Source organism: Gekko japonicus, unplaced genomic scaffold, assembly GCF_001447785.1.
Source record: "Gekko japonicus isolate JY-2015 unplaced genomic scaffold, Gekko_japonicus_V1.1 scaffold146, whole genome shotgun sequence".
Lineage (NCBI taxonomy): Eukaryota > Metazoa > Chordata > Lepidosauria > Squamata > Gekkonidae > Gekko > Gekko japonicus.
Genome location: NW_015167533.1, coordinates 1,414,699 through 1,429,827, shown reverse-complemented (window position 1 = coordinate 1,429,827; position 15,129 = coordinate 1,414,699). Strand labels below are relative to the sequence as shown.

General features: G+C 43.6%; 1 pseudogene; it reads left to right on the top strand.

Moving 5' to 3' along the window:
* The first annotated feature begins 449 nt into the window (after nucleotides 1–449).
* LOC107112327 lies at nucleotides 450–14,728 on the top strand (annotated as a pseudogene).
* Nucleotides 14,729–15,129: the final 401 nt, after the last annotated feature.

Below are 15,129 nucleotides of genomic sequence, written 5' to 3'. Positions count from 1 at the left end.
AAAAAGGGTATCTATCCAAAGAAATGGTAAACTGACCTAGTCTGAGAAATAAATCCTGTTTTGTGAAACTATTTCTATTTAAAAGGATCAATTCTCTTAGTGAAATTCTCTTCAAGAGAGAAGCTTATAAAAATAGCAAACCGATGATATCTGCCACTGAAGTGTCTTTAGAAAATTTAGAACACCATGAAGCATGGAGCGGTGGCGCAAGCGGTTGAACGCTTCCCAAAAAGTAACAACTAGAGACAGCCACTATGGCTGTTCGAGAATCCACCGCGGCCAGGGTGAGCTCCTGGCCCGAGTCCTAGCTCCCGACCACCCAGCGGCCTGAAAGCAATTAAAAATCATCAAGCGAGTAGGCAAATGGGTACCCACCCTTAGAAGGGTGGGGGCACCCGCCTCCGTAACGAGGTATGTGGTGGCCACAGTAGCAAGCGGCAAGAACATCAATGGCGGCGGCGGCGGCAGTGGAGCTTGATGGCGTGGTGCGAAGAAAAACATCGGGAGAGCGATCCCTGGCGGTGGAAGCCTGCGGTGGAGACCAATGGCGGCGCATGTTGACGTGCACTGTGAGCGCTTCGGAGCCAGTTGGGACAGAGCCGAGGCTGGAGCAGGCACGGAGGCGTGCGCCGAGAAGGCGGTTCCACCAAAGAAAGCAGCCGGACCAGCGGAAAAAGATGCCAGTTAAAAACCGCGGAGAAGGAAGATGCCGAGAGAAGATGGAGCGAATCCGCCACAGGGTGCTGGTAGGGAAATCCCCACCCCTACAGTATGTGGGCTTAGATAGGGTATTAACAGTTCATAGAACTCTCCTGTAAACCGCCCAGAGACCCTTAGGGGTTAGGGCGGTATAATAAGTTGAAAATAATGAATGAATGAATAAATAAATAAATAAATATTATCCCCCCCCCCAATTTGCCATAAACATGCCATAAACCATTGGGAAATGATTGTGCAAAGCATTTCAGTTCATATAGTATTCAAAATAGCTTGTAGACTCCCATTGTTACTGTTAAATTGTATTGCTGGTATTCTGTTCCATCTCTGAGAAAAGGTATTCTGGCCAGATCCAACTGCTCACAGTGCTGATGCCAGACACTGGAGAAAAGTGACTCTCCGAGCAAAGAAAGAATGGTTAGCTGTTGTAGATTTTCTGGGTTTTATGGCCATGGTCTTGGCATTGTAGGACCTGATGTTTCACCAGTAGCTGTGACTGGCATACTCAGAGGTATAACACAGAAAGATGGAGTGCTCTCTGTGTCAAGGTGAGAAGAAAAATGGTAGGCAGTGCTTCTCGCCTTGAGACTAACAGTACTCCATCTTTCTTTGTTATACCACTTAGTATGCCAGTCACAGCTACTGGTGAATCATCAGGTCCTACAATGCCAAGACCACGGCCATACAACCTGGAAAATCTACAACAACTAATTAACTCCGGCCATGAAAGCTTCCTACAACATAAAGAATGGTTAGATAATATACCCATCACATTTTCAGCCTATTTAAAATGTAAATCTTTTCAAAATGTCAGTCTTTGTAAGAAAATGGTGACTAAGATGAAGTAATCATTTTAATGTCGATCTGTCTATCGATCTGTCTCACTACTGCATCTCCTGTAATTAATTTCCAATAATGGGTTAAAAAAAAACCTAACCGGGATTACAAAGCAGAGGAAATAGTAATGGTCTCTGGGATGGTATGATGAATGCAAGAGGTATCTGTGATAGCCTGACAAATTTCTAGCAACAAGTCTATAGGCTGCCCTATTGTCATTGTGTTACAAAGTTTACATGGGAGGAGGGAATGAAAGGAGGTCAAAAAAGAGAGCTCCAAGGAAATCACTTTTTAATCTCCTGTCTCAGTTTAGTGAATTAGTGCATAATAAATATTACCAGTGATGGAAGGGGATTTACATTACACCAGAAACATAGAATCCTGGAATCATAAAATCACAGAGTTGGAAAGGGGCCATAAAGGCCATCTAGTCTAACCCCTTGCCCAAAGTAGGATTAGCCTACATTATCTTTGACAAGTGTTTGTTCAGCCACCACTTAAAGACAAGTTCCGCAGGGCCTGCAAGACGGAGCTCTTCCGCCAGGCTTTTGAATAGGAGCCGCCACCACTAGTCCACCACTAGTCCACCAGCAGTCCATCATTAGTGCACTAGTGCACCACCATCGCACTAGCTACCATCTATCCCCCATATATGGACATCAAGATGAGGCATGCACATCTAGTTGCTGCATTATGGGCGAGAACGGGATGGTCAGGGACAGTCATCTTGCTTTTAGAAATTTTAGAATTGCTAGGCATCAAAATCTGTTTTAAATAGGGCTGTAATTTAATATTTTGTATTGTTTTATGGTTTTATCTGGCAATATGCCCTGTAAGCCGCCCTGAGCCTCCGGGGAGGGCGGGATAAAAATGTGAATTATAAAATAAATAAAAATAAATAATAAGACTGCCAGTGAGGGGGAGCTCACCATCATCAATAGGGATTCCTCTATTGAACAACTCTTACTGTAAAAAAAAGGTTTTCCTAATATCCAGCCGGTACCTTCTATCCTTACTTTAAACGCATGATTGGGAGTCCTCTCCTCTGCTGCCATCAGGAACCGCTCCCTGCCCTCCTCTAAGTGACATCCCTTCAAATGCTTCCAGAGAGCAATCATGTCCCCCCCTCAACCCCCTCTTCTCCCAACTGAACATTCCCAAGTCCCTCAGCCTTTCCTCATAGGGTTTGTGAATATGAGTCAGAAGTACAAAAAGGGACAATCTTTTTGACTGGAAAAGAGATAATGAGGGTCTAACAGGAATTGAACTGTGATAAGATTACTTCATGCCATGTCAAGTATGTTTGTGAAACACTATGAAATTCTATTTGCAGGATGGTGACAAAGTTCTACCAGCATGTTCTGGCCACGGTGTTTGCCATAAAAGAGATTAATGACAATCCAGAGATCTTGCCTAATATCACCCTTGGATTCCACGTCTATGACAGCTACCACTATGAGAAGATGGCCTTTCATGTATTTGAATTGAATTTATTGTTACAGCGCATAGCCAGCTATTATAAAAAACCATAGAAGTAACTTACAATAACCAAACGGTAAAACTACCTTAAGAACTACAGGGTTACTAAGGAACAACATCATGTAGTCATTTTGATCACTAAAACCAGACTTAAGAATACGCTGCAATGGAACACATTTAAAAAGAGTAAAATAGAATGACAAAAAAGGCAATAAGGTTTAAAATCAAACAGTCCTATCCCAAGTGACAACCAGAACACTAATGAACTTTTATGACCAAGGAGCAAAATTTTGCAATGTCTGGATTTCAATGTCTAAAATATCCAGATGGTGAATCTATTTATGTAAAATTATACAAGCATTTTAAAATCTAAAACCAACAATACAATGTAAAAAGGACAGAATTTAGTCGTAAAAAGATAAAAGAACGAGAATAAAAAAAATCAGTTATTTGGGAGGGAATCTAACCCAAGTGGCTACCTGAGCACTGATGAGCTTTTACAACCAGAAAACAGAATTTCGCTATCTGGTGTATCGCTGTATGGTCAGGGTTTGAAAGTAATTTCTCTATCTTATCCTGATCAGAGGAGCCAACCAAGAAGGGATAAAAAAGAAGTATATAAAATAGCAAACCAATGATATCTGTCACTGAAGTGTCATTAGGAAATTTATATCACTGTGAAGCATTGATGGTATTGTGGGAAAGAGAATATTAGCTCTCTCCTCCCCCATATGTTGTGGGAACATTCACATGCCATAAACCATTGGAAAAGAATTGTGCAAAGCATTTCAGCTCATATAACTTTGAAAATAGCTCGTAGACCCACATTGTTACTGTTACATTGTTTAGCTGGTATTTGTCTCATCTTTGAGAAAACGTTTTCTGGAAAGATCCAATTGCTCACAGTGTTTATGCCAGACATTGGAGAAAAGTCACTCCCCGAGCAAAGAAAGAATGGTTAGATAAAATTTTGTTGTTGTTCAGTTGCACAGTCGAGTCCGACTCTTCGCGACCTCATGGACCAGATCATGTCAGGCCCTCCTGTCTTCCGCCTTCCTCTGAAGTTTGCTCAATTTCATGTTCATTGCATCTTTGACACTGTCTAACCATCTCATCCTTTGCCGACCCCATCTTCTTTGACCTTCAATCTTTCCCTTCTCATTGGGTGGCCAAAGTATTTGAGCTTCAACTTAGATAAAATACCCATCACCTTTTCATTGTACTTAAGACACAAGTCTTTTCAAAATGTCAATCTTTGTAGAAAAATTGCAAATATAAAGTAATCAATGTTTATATCAATCAATCTGTCTGTCTGTCTATCTATGATCTGTCTATCTCACTACTGTATCTGCTGCAGTTAATTTCCAATAATGGATTAAAAAGAGCTAATCGGGATTATGAAGCAGAGGAAATAGTAATGATCTCTGGAATGGGTAGATTTATGCAAGAGAAGTCTGTGATATCTTGACAAATATCTAGGAACATGTCTAAAGACTGACTTATTGTCATTCTGTTACAAACTGGGTGGAGGGAATGAAAAGAGATCAAAAGAAGAGAGCTTCAAGGAAATCACTTTACAGATACATTTCTTTTTAATCTCCTATCTCCCTTTAAGTGTATTGGTGAATGAGAAATACTGTTATGAAAGAGGAGTTACATTACACCAGAAACATGGAATCCTAGAATCATAAAATCACAGAGTGGGAAGGGGCCACACAGGCCATCTAGTCCAACCCCCTGCTCAGTGCAGGATCAGCCAAGAGCAGGGGTGGCCAAACTGTGGTTCGGGAGACACATGCGGTTCTTTCATACATATTGTGTGGCTCCCAGCAGGGCAGTTGGGGAAGTGTTCCCCTTCCTGGGTAGGCTTGAGGCAGGGGAGAGCAGAGAAAGAAAGCAACTAACTTTAAATGTGTTCTGAAATGCCCCTCCCCAAAGCCTACAAATATCATTGGACAAATAAAATATCATTATCAATATCTATCTTTACCCCTTTTGTTTTTGGCAGTCTTATTTAATGTTAATAAAAATCAAAATTGCATATTTTCCAATAAAAACATATCTGTAAGGTTTGTTCATGTCATGCAGCTCTCAAACATCTGATATTTATTATATGTGGCTCTCACATTAAGCAAGTCTGTCCACCCCTGGCCTAGAGCATCCCTGACAAGTGTTTGTCCAGGTGCTGCTTAAAGACTGCCAGGAAGTAGGAGCTCACCACCTCCCTAGACAGCTATTTCCACTGTTGCACAACTCTGACTGTCAAAAAGTTTTCCTAATATCCAGCTGGTACCATCCTGCTTTTAATTTAAACCCAATTCCAATTCCAATAACCTTTATTGGCATACAGTGATTTAAACCCATGATTGTGAGTCCTTTCCTCTGCTGCCAACAGGAACAGCTCCCTGCCCTCTAAGTTCCCCCTTGCTCAAAAGCCAGTCAAATCCAACTCTAGGGTTGCGGTGCTCATCTCTGTTTCAAAGCCGAAGAGCCAGCGCTGTCTGAAAAGATTTCCATAGTTGTGTGGCCAGCTTGACTAAACACCAAGGCGCACGGAACGCTGTTACCTCCCCACTGAAGTGGTCCCTATTTATCTACTTGCAATTTCTTGCTTTCGAACTGCTAGGTTGGCAGGAGCCCTCTAAGTTACAGCCCTTCAAATACTTAAAGAGAGCAATCATGTCCCCCCTCATCCTCCTCTTCTCTGGACTGAACATTCCCAACTCCCTCAGGCTTTCTTCATAGGCCTTGGGAATGAGTCAGAAGTACAAAAAAGGACAAGTCAGAAGTACAAAAAAGGACACACTTATTGACTGGAAATGAAATAATGAGGACCTAACCGAAACTGAACTGTGATAAGATTATGTAATGGCATGTTCCCCCAAGGGCACTTCGGTCGGGAGGGCAACATCTCCTGGAGATTCCAGGCCCGAGAGAAGCGAAACTTGCTGTGACTAGGGCTGGGGCGTTTTCGGTGGCGGCTCCTACCTGGTGGAAGGAGCTCCCGGAAGAGATCCGGGCCCTGCGGGACCTCTCTCAGTTCCGCAGGGCCTGCAAGATGGAGCTCTTCCGCCAGGCCTTTGGATAGGAGCCGCCGCCACTACTCAGCCCTAGTGAATTAACATCGAACTAACATTGGACTGCCTGGCCCCCAAGGGTGGAACGTAGTACCAAACATGGCTCTAGGATAAGATCAAGGGTAGCTATGTTGAGATAAGATCTTTCTTCTCTTGCTTGAAACTTGCTTCTAATGTATTGTAAATTGTTCATTTTATTGTAATTTATTGTTTTAATCATTGTATTGTTTTAATCTGGTACTTAGTGCCCTGTAAGCCGCCCTGAGCCTTCGGGGTAGGGCGGGGTAGAAATTCAAATATAAATAAATAAATAAATAAAATGTGAAATATGTTTGTGAAAGCCTATGAAATTCTATTTGCAGTATGGTGACAAAGTTCTACCAGCATGTTCTAGCCATGGTGTTTGCCTTAAAAGAGATTAATGACAACCCAAAGATTTTGCCTAATGTCACCCTTGGATTCCACATCTATGACAGCTACTATAATGAGAAGATGACCTATCGCACCACTATGGACCTGCTCTTCAAATCTCACAGATTAGTTCCGAACTACAAGTGTTCAATCTCCAAGAAACTAATAGCTGTGATTGGAGGACTTGGTTCTGATGTCTCCATCTGTATTTCAGATATCTTAAGTCTCCACAAGATCCCACAGGTAGGATCTATGCATAACTGGCTGCCTTTTTACATGCTGTATCAATAATTCTTTCTTTATCAAACTTTTGGAAAACTGAAAATAAAACAAGATAAAAAAATAATAATTCTTTCTTTACTCCCTTTCTAATACCAGTTTCCTGTTTCAGAAACAAAATGAAGTATGATAACTTGTTCTACAGAATTTATAGAATGAAAACTAATTGCAAATTGTCTAGAGAAGGGAAGGGGGAACAAGAGAGGGAAGGTAGGGTGAGACATTTCACCATGACCATTTCCCGGAAATGTCATGGTGTTTCCATGCTTGAAATGGATTCTCCAGTTTTGCAGATTAAAATCTGGATTTGAGACTGACAAATAGCCAAAACACAGAGGTTGAAAGTCTTCCACTTGTAAAATGTTTGCTGCCTTTCTTTCAGTTCCCATATGGGTCACTGGATGTAGAGCAGAGGGAAGCAGTACATTTACCCTTTTCTTACCACATGGCCACTAATGAAACCCATCAGTACATGGGGATTATCTGGTTACTCCAGCATTTTGGATGGACATGGGTTGGACTTTTTGCAGTGGATGATGATCGTGGAGAACATTTCTTAAAGACTATGAAACTTTTGCTTTCCAAGTATGGAATGTGTCTGGCTTTCATACAAGAAATGCCACAAAAAATGCATCTCAATGAGTGGACTGAATTAAGTAACATGCTCTCAAAGGTTTATGTATCTTTCAAATTGAGCAAAGCCAGGGTATATGTTGTCTATGGAGATACTCAGACCATGACATTCCTGATCACTGTAACATGTTCATTAAGTGAGGAACATAAGGAACTCACATCTGTTGGAAAGGTGTGGATTACAACAAGCCAGATTGATTTTGCTGTAACGAGCCTGGAGAGGGGATTAGATCTGACCATTTTCCATGGCACCATTTCCTTGACAATTCACTCACAGGAGATTCTAGGGTTTCCAAAATTTCTTCACATCATAAAACCTGACAGGGCATTAGGAGATGGATTTGTTGAAACCTTCTGGGAAGAAGCATTTAACTGTGTGTTCGGAAGATCACCAGTGGGTATAAATAAATGTACAGGAAAGGAGAGGCTGGAAGCTCTCCCTGTGCCTGTTTTTGAAATGTCAATGAGTGGCCACAGCTACGGCATCTACAATGCAGTCTATGTTGTTGCACATGCTTTGCATGCCTTGTATTCATCACAATCCCACTACAAACAAGTTTTGCGATGCGAAAGTACTGACTTATGTGATCCCCAGCCTTGGCAGGTAATGTCTACACAAGTTGTATCTGGGCAAAGGTGAATATCTTCCAAGAGGGGGTTAAGGTGGTTTTAGATGGGTGTGTATTTTATTTTTATTGCTTGACTGTTTCACTGTGCTTATTGCTTTGATTGGAAATAATTCTATTGTATTTTATATTATTGTTAGTGATCGGGGTCCTGAGTTGTCCTGAGAAAGGCAGGCAGGCGGGCGATAAGACAGGCAGGCAGAGAGGAAGCAGTTTGTTATTCTAGGTGTAGTGATTAAGTGCATGGACTCTAATCTGGGAGAACCGGGTTTGATTCCCCACTCCTCCACTTGCACTTGGCTGGATGACCTTGGGCAAGCCATAACTCTGGCACAGCTGTTCTTGAAAAAGAGCAGTTTGCCCCCCAAGCCGGAATAACGAGGCAGACACAAGTGCTGGGTTTGAATATAGGGCCACTTTATTAACTGACAACCTTAACTGGAACCAAAGGCAAGGGCAAAACAGATTGCGTTATGGTCAAGGCCAGAGGTCAAGGACCCCTCCCTTACCTTGTCAATAGGGCGAGCCACCCTGCCCCGGGTGGGAGCCCACTGCAGGGGCTACCATCCGGCCGGCTAGCCATTGCAAGACACCCCTGTAGCCCCATCCCCCAAGCCGCAAGGCTCAAAGAGAGGACCTAAACAGGGCCGTCCCGAAGGCAGTCCGTTTTCCCCGCCCCGTGCCGCAAGGCACAAAGACTGTACTCACAGGACCCCTTCAACCCAAATATGGGTGTCGGCTGGTGCTCACCGGACCGCAATCTGTATACCGCATAGCAACCTGCCTACACAAAAGTGACCATCTAGCTTACACGACCCACCCTTCAAAACACCTGCATCACTGCCGAAGTACAGGGTAGGCGAAAACACCCCTTCCCAGCGCCAATTAGGAAGGGGCGAAAAATTCCTACCCGGCCCCCGAAAACCGGACGACCAGCAAATGCCTGCACTAATAATAGGGCGGGAGGGTGGGCCAACGATTAAACTGGACTGCTGGGGAGAAGACACAGGGCCGTCTTTTACTTCTTCCGCCCTGCCCCCTCCGGATGCCCTTATATGGCGCTTTTGGCGCCAAACCCCAGCCTGCCTCATCCGTCAGGGAGGCAAAGGCGCTTCCCCAGCCCAACGGCTTGGCGCCGTGGGCTGTTGAATCGAATTCTGTCAAGAGCTCCCTCAGCCTCACCTACCTCACAGGGTGTCTGTTGTGGGGAGGGGAAGGGAAAGGAGTTTGTAAGCTGCTCTGAGATACCTTTGGGTAGTGAAGGGCGGGGTATAAATCCAATCTCTTCTCTTCTCTAAATATGAAGAGTAATAGATGCGGCTTCCCGCCCCCATTTCATTCTTTTTTCATTAGCTCCACCAGTATCTTCAAAGAATGTCATTTAACAACTCCGCTGGAGAAACAGTGTCCTTTGACGAGAACAGGGAAATGGGAGCAGGCTTCGACATCCTGAACATGGTCACCTTTCCAAACAACTCCATCATTAGAATGAAAGTTGGAAGGGTGGATCCCAAGTCTTCTAAAGGGAAGGAAGTCACCCTTCATGAGGATTTACTTGTGTGGCACCAGGGGTTCAATCAGGTATGGATTCCAAAGTATTTCAGAGGGCACCTTTGCTTTATGGGTTACTTATCAAGGGTGGTGATGATAGCGTTATAGCTGAACAACACCATTGTTGATTAATCCATGTAATATACTCAGTGCCATCCATTACTAAACAGAGGTGAAAGACTAAAGTGTCAGTTTTCTCCACTGGATTATTTGGGTGATCATCTAAGGTAAAGAAGCCAGACAGATAACACCTTACGATCATTGAGGCGGTTTGAAGCCATTGAAGGAAAAGCAAAAACACAAGTAGACTTGGAAAAAACCAGATATACAGATTCATAAAATAATTGAGAACATGGATAATACAGACTTTTTAATGGATTTAATTGACTTTTTCAAGCCTTCCATGGTGACAGAAAAGCCCAGGGGACAGGGTACACCTGACAGAAATAATTGGTATGACTCTGACTGTAAGGCTCTCAAAGGATCAATCAGGTACCTATATAGACAGTTTAACTAAACTGATAACTAAGCACTGATGTAACCCTTCCTGTCCTCCCTCTCATGAACTAAGTTCACAGAATCAACATTGCTGTCAGCATTGCTAGCCACTGTTTAAAAACCTCCAAAAAAAGGAGAGCCCACCACCACCCAAGGAAGCCTGTTCCATTGAGGAACCACTCTGTCAGGAAGTTCTTCCCAATGTTTAGCCAAAAACTCTTTTGGTTTTATTTAAACCTGTTGGTTCTGGTCCAACCTTCTGGGGCAAAAGAAAACAACTCCACAGCATCCCCTGTATGACAGCCCTTCAAGTACTTGAAGACGGTTATCATATCACCTCTCAGTTATCTCCTCTCCAGGCTAAACATACCAAGCTTCTTCAACCTTTCATCACAGGTCTTGGTCTCCAGACTTCTCATCATCTTTATCCATGATCGGGGACAGAGGGTGACGATAGGAGGAGAGACGTCAACTAGACATCCACTAATATGTGGGGTGCCTCAGGGGGCAATTCTCTCTCCAATGTTGTTTAATATCTGTATGTGCCCCCTCACCCAGATGGCTTGGAGTTTCGGGGCTTGGGTGTCACCAGTATGCTGAGGTCACCCAGCTATACCTGTTGATGGGCAGCTGCCCAGACTCTGACCAAAAAAATCTAGCTGAGGGGTTGGAGGTCATGGTGGGACGGTTGAAGGAAAGCCAGTTGAAGCTGAATCCAGCTAAGATGGAGGTTCTGTGGCTGTGGGGGGGGGGGTGATTCAGGATAGGGGAGTCAACTCCCAGACCTTGATGGGGTGCCTCTGACACCAACACCTACCATCAGGAGCTTGGGGGTGATTTTGGACCCCACTTTGTCTATGGAGGCCCAGATCACCAATGTTGTACAGTGGACATTTTTCCAACTGTGCCAAGTTAGGCAGCTGGCCCCCTACCTGCAACCGTCACCTCCAGGTTGGATTATTGTAACTCACTTTATGTAGGGCTACCCTTGAGACTGACCCAGAAGCTCCAACTGGTACAAAATGCAGCTGCGTGGGTCCTTACAGGGACTTCACGGAGGGCACATATCCATCCAGTGCTGCAAGAGCGGCACTGGTTGCCAGTGGAGCACTGGATCAGATTCAAGGTTTTGGGGCTTATCTTTTAAGCCCTTAACAGTCAGGGACCTACGTACCTTTGGGACCGCTTCTCCCAATATGCCCCTCGAAGGGCATTGAGATCAGCAGATAAGAATCTCCTGGTGATTCCAGGCCCCAAAGATATCCGGCTGGCCTTGACCAGGACCAGGGCTTTTTCAGCCTTGGCCCCAGCCTGGTGGAACTCTCCGCTGAATGACATCAGTGCCCTGTCTGACCTATTAAAGCTCTGCAGGGCATGCAAGGCAGAGATGTTCCACCAGGCCTTTGGTTGAGGCCAGCAATGGTTCCCTTACATCAGCCCAGCACCCTCCCGTCCCCTTCCCCTTATGAAAATATGAATGCAAAAAATCTGTATGCTAAATATGCCATCTTGTTAAAATGTTTAAATACTTATGCTGAATGTTTTAACATGGAATTTTGTAGTTTTAACTGGTTTTAAAATTGTATTGGATTTTATGCTGTTGTAAACCGCCCTGAGCCCCACGTAAGCAGGGAAGGGCGGTTGAGAAATCAAAATAAATAAATAAAATAAACCTTGTTGTCCCCCTCTGGACACGTTCCAGCGTGTCTGTATCCTACTTAAACTGGGATACCCAAAACTGAATAGAATACTATAGGTGAGGTCTAACCAGAGCAGAGTAAAGAAGACAGATCAACCAATTGGAGTGAGCAGCTGACCTTTTCACCCTGTTGCTCCCTCTCACTTGCAGCCTTTTTGCTTCAGCTGACCCACCCACCTTCTCTGGAGACAGCATGGGATTAGCTAGTGGCAGGAATGTAGTGGTCCTGTATACTGAATGTGCCGGGAGCCTCTTTTTCACTTGTTCTGTACTGTTTCTATGGGATGCCCCCCCTAATTAAATAGGTGTTATAATAACCACTTAGTCCACAACTAGTGGACTTAGTCCACCCTCCTAACCATTGGCTTATTGAAATAAGCAGTGATCTAGATCAGTCATCTACATAAGTTGAATACTGTTAAATAAAGAAACTTGTTGAACCCAGCTTGGTAACTCATGTCTTCATTTGGTGGGTGCCAGGGCAACATCTAAGTTACAGGGCTGGATTCTAGTTGTGTGACCTAAGCAAAATTACTACTTTCTAAACCTATTGACTTGAATTGATCTAGACGTTTGACTGTATTTAGGATTACACTGAAACTTTGCAAAGTTCAATCCAACCTCCTAGTATAACTGGGGAAGACAAAACAAAAGCCTTAAGTGATTTTAAATGAGCATGTCATTTTAGCCCTGTCCTGGATAGCTCACCTTAGCCCTGTCCTGGATAGCTCACCTTAGCCCAATTGCATTAGGAAGATCAAAACTGTTGACCCTGGTTAGTATTAGAATGGGAGACCACCAAAAAACGCCAGGGTTGCTATAGAGAGGCAGGCATTGGGCAGCCACCTATAAACATCTTTTGCCTTAAAAATCCTACAGGGTTGCCATTAGTTGGCTGCGAATTGACAGCAAGTCAGTGTAATGGTTTTTGGAATTTGAAGCAAAGAAATATTAACCAAGGTTCTTTTGTCTCGTGCATAATCTGGTTTCCCTCCCTCTAACATTACTGTTGTCTTTAATGTTTGTTAGTTGCTATTAACATTCATTGGACTTTAAAGTGCCATTAGATCCTGTCTTCCTCTTGGATAGACCCTGCCTCTTTCGAGATGTAGTGATACCTGTCAGCCTGGGTATCAGAAAAGAAAGAAAGAAGGGGAGCAGTTCTGCTGCTATGAATGTGCTTCTTGCCCAGAAGGGAAGGTTTCTATCCAGAAGGGTAAGTGATTCTGACTTTCTCAAGAGCTCTGCAAGCACACAGATAGCTGAAATGAGAAATATAATAGGTGGCAGTGAGGCAAATGTCACAGTATTGGGAAGGCTGTTAGAACACATACACTTGTTTTGCATGAAGAACACATCCCCCCAAGTACAGTCATTGACATCTCCAGTTAGAATGATCTGAAGCAACATGGCTGCTGGTGGTGGTGGAATACATGGCTTTCTCAATGATTGGATAATAGTAAAATGTCTTCTCAATGATACTCCCTAGCACAAGGACCCCCAGTTTTTTGATCTTACAGGCACCATTGGAATTCTGAAGCAGGGTAGTGGGAACCATCAAAGAAATGGCTACCTCAGAAGAGAGAAGCAAGCAAAAAAAGTATATCAGGGAATGGTAATAAGTAACTCTAATACTAACTTATGAACAAAATAAGCAGAATCTCCATTTCACAGGATGCTTTTTAAATTCAGTTTCAATCACAGATTAAAGAAACCTGCCCTGGGGTTTAAGCTGCTCCAAAAGATTTTTTTTAAAATATATGCACACCCAATTAGATCTGCACTAGCCTTTAAGAATCTCTACTGAGCAATACTTCCATCTGGACCCACAGTTGCCAGAAAAGTTCTCAGAGGGTGCCACAGCATCCTTGGCCACCACAGTAGGGACATCTGCACCAGCACATAACCAGTTGCTGAAATTCAGCATGTATAATATCTCACATATCAAAGGGAGCCAGCTGAATTAACTCTTAGTTTCATGTGAACTGATACTGAGATGGTCACTCTTCCCTTTTTCAGATATGGATGATTGCTCTAATTGTCCAGAAGGTCAATATCCAAACAAAGATAAAGAACAATGCATTCCCAAAATGATAAACTTTCTCTCCTATGAAGAACCACTGGGGACCTGTCTGGCTTCAGGGGCTGTTTCCCTCTCCGTAATCACAGTTTTGATACTAAGGACTTTCATTAAGCACAAAGATACTCCCATTGTCAAAGCCAATAACCAGGATCTCACCTATGCTCTTCTCATTTTTCTCCTGCTTTGCTTCCTCTCTTCTTTCCTCTTCCTTGGATGACCAAGCAAGCTGACCTGCTTTCTCCAACAGTCTGCTTTTGGCATCATTTTCACCATGGCAGTTTCTTGTGTCTTGGCCAAAACCATCAATGTGGTTGTAGCTTTCATGACTATCAAACCAGGGTCCAGCATGAGGAAGTGGATGGGGAAAAGACTGGCCATTTCCATAATCCTTTCCTGCTCCATTATCCAAATGGGCATCTGTGCCGCGTGGCTAGGAACCACTCCCCCATTCCCAGATTTGGACACAAAGTCAATTACCACAGAAATCATAGCAGAATGCAATGAAGGGTCTCTGGTTATGTTTTATATTGTTCTGAGCTATATGGGACTTCTATCCTTCGTAAGCTTCATTGTGGCTTTCTTTGCCCGGAAGTTGCCAGACAGCTTTAATGAAGCCAAATTCATCACCTTCAGCATGCTGATATTTTGCAGTGTTTGGCTTTGTTTTGTTCCAACTTACCTGAGCACGAAAGGGAAATATATGGTAGCCGTGGAGATTTTCTCTATCTTAGTCTCTGGTGCTGGGTTACTGTGCTGTATATTTGTCCCCAAATGGTATATTATTGTTCTAAGGCCTGATTTGAACAGAAGAGAACAAGTAAAAACAAGAGACCATTAATCATGTCATCCCAGCCTCTCTCCTGTGGAATGGAGTCAATGTGCTTTGACCTGACTTCCCTTGGTCTACCATTTGTCACACTCCGACTTGTGTCCACAGCCCTATGTAAAATTTGAAAGGTGCACACAGACTCAAAAAAGTTATTGCCCTTTTCTTACAACCCCTTCAAGACCTGCTTGTTGGTCCCTTGGCTGACACTTGTGTCCTGACAAGTTATGGGGGCTCTGATTTAGGAAAGGCACTTATCAGAGAATATTGGAGACCATGAAGAAGTAGCACACCCCTTCTCCCTTTGAAATCCTTAAGTAAGAAAGCTGATGTGGCAGCCAGCCAGTTCGGAACCAGGGCATGGCAAGAATGTGAAGCCCCCCTCACATATAAACATAAACAATGCCCAACTG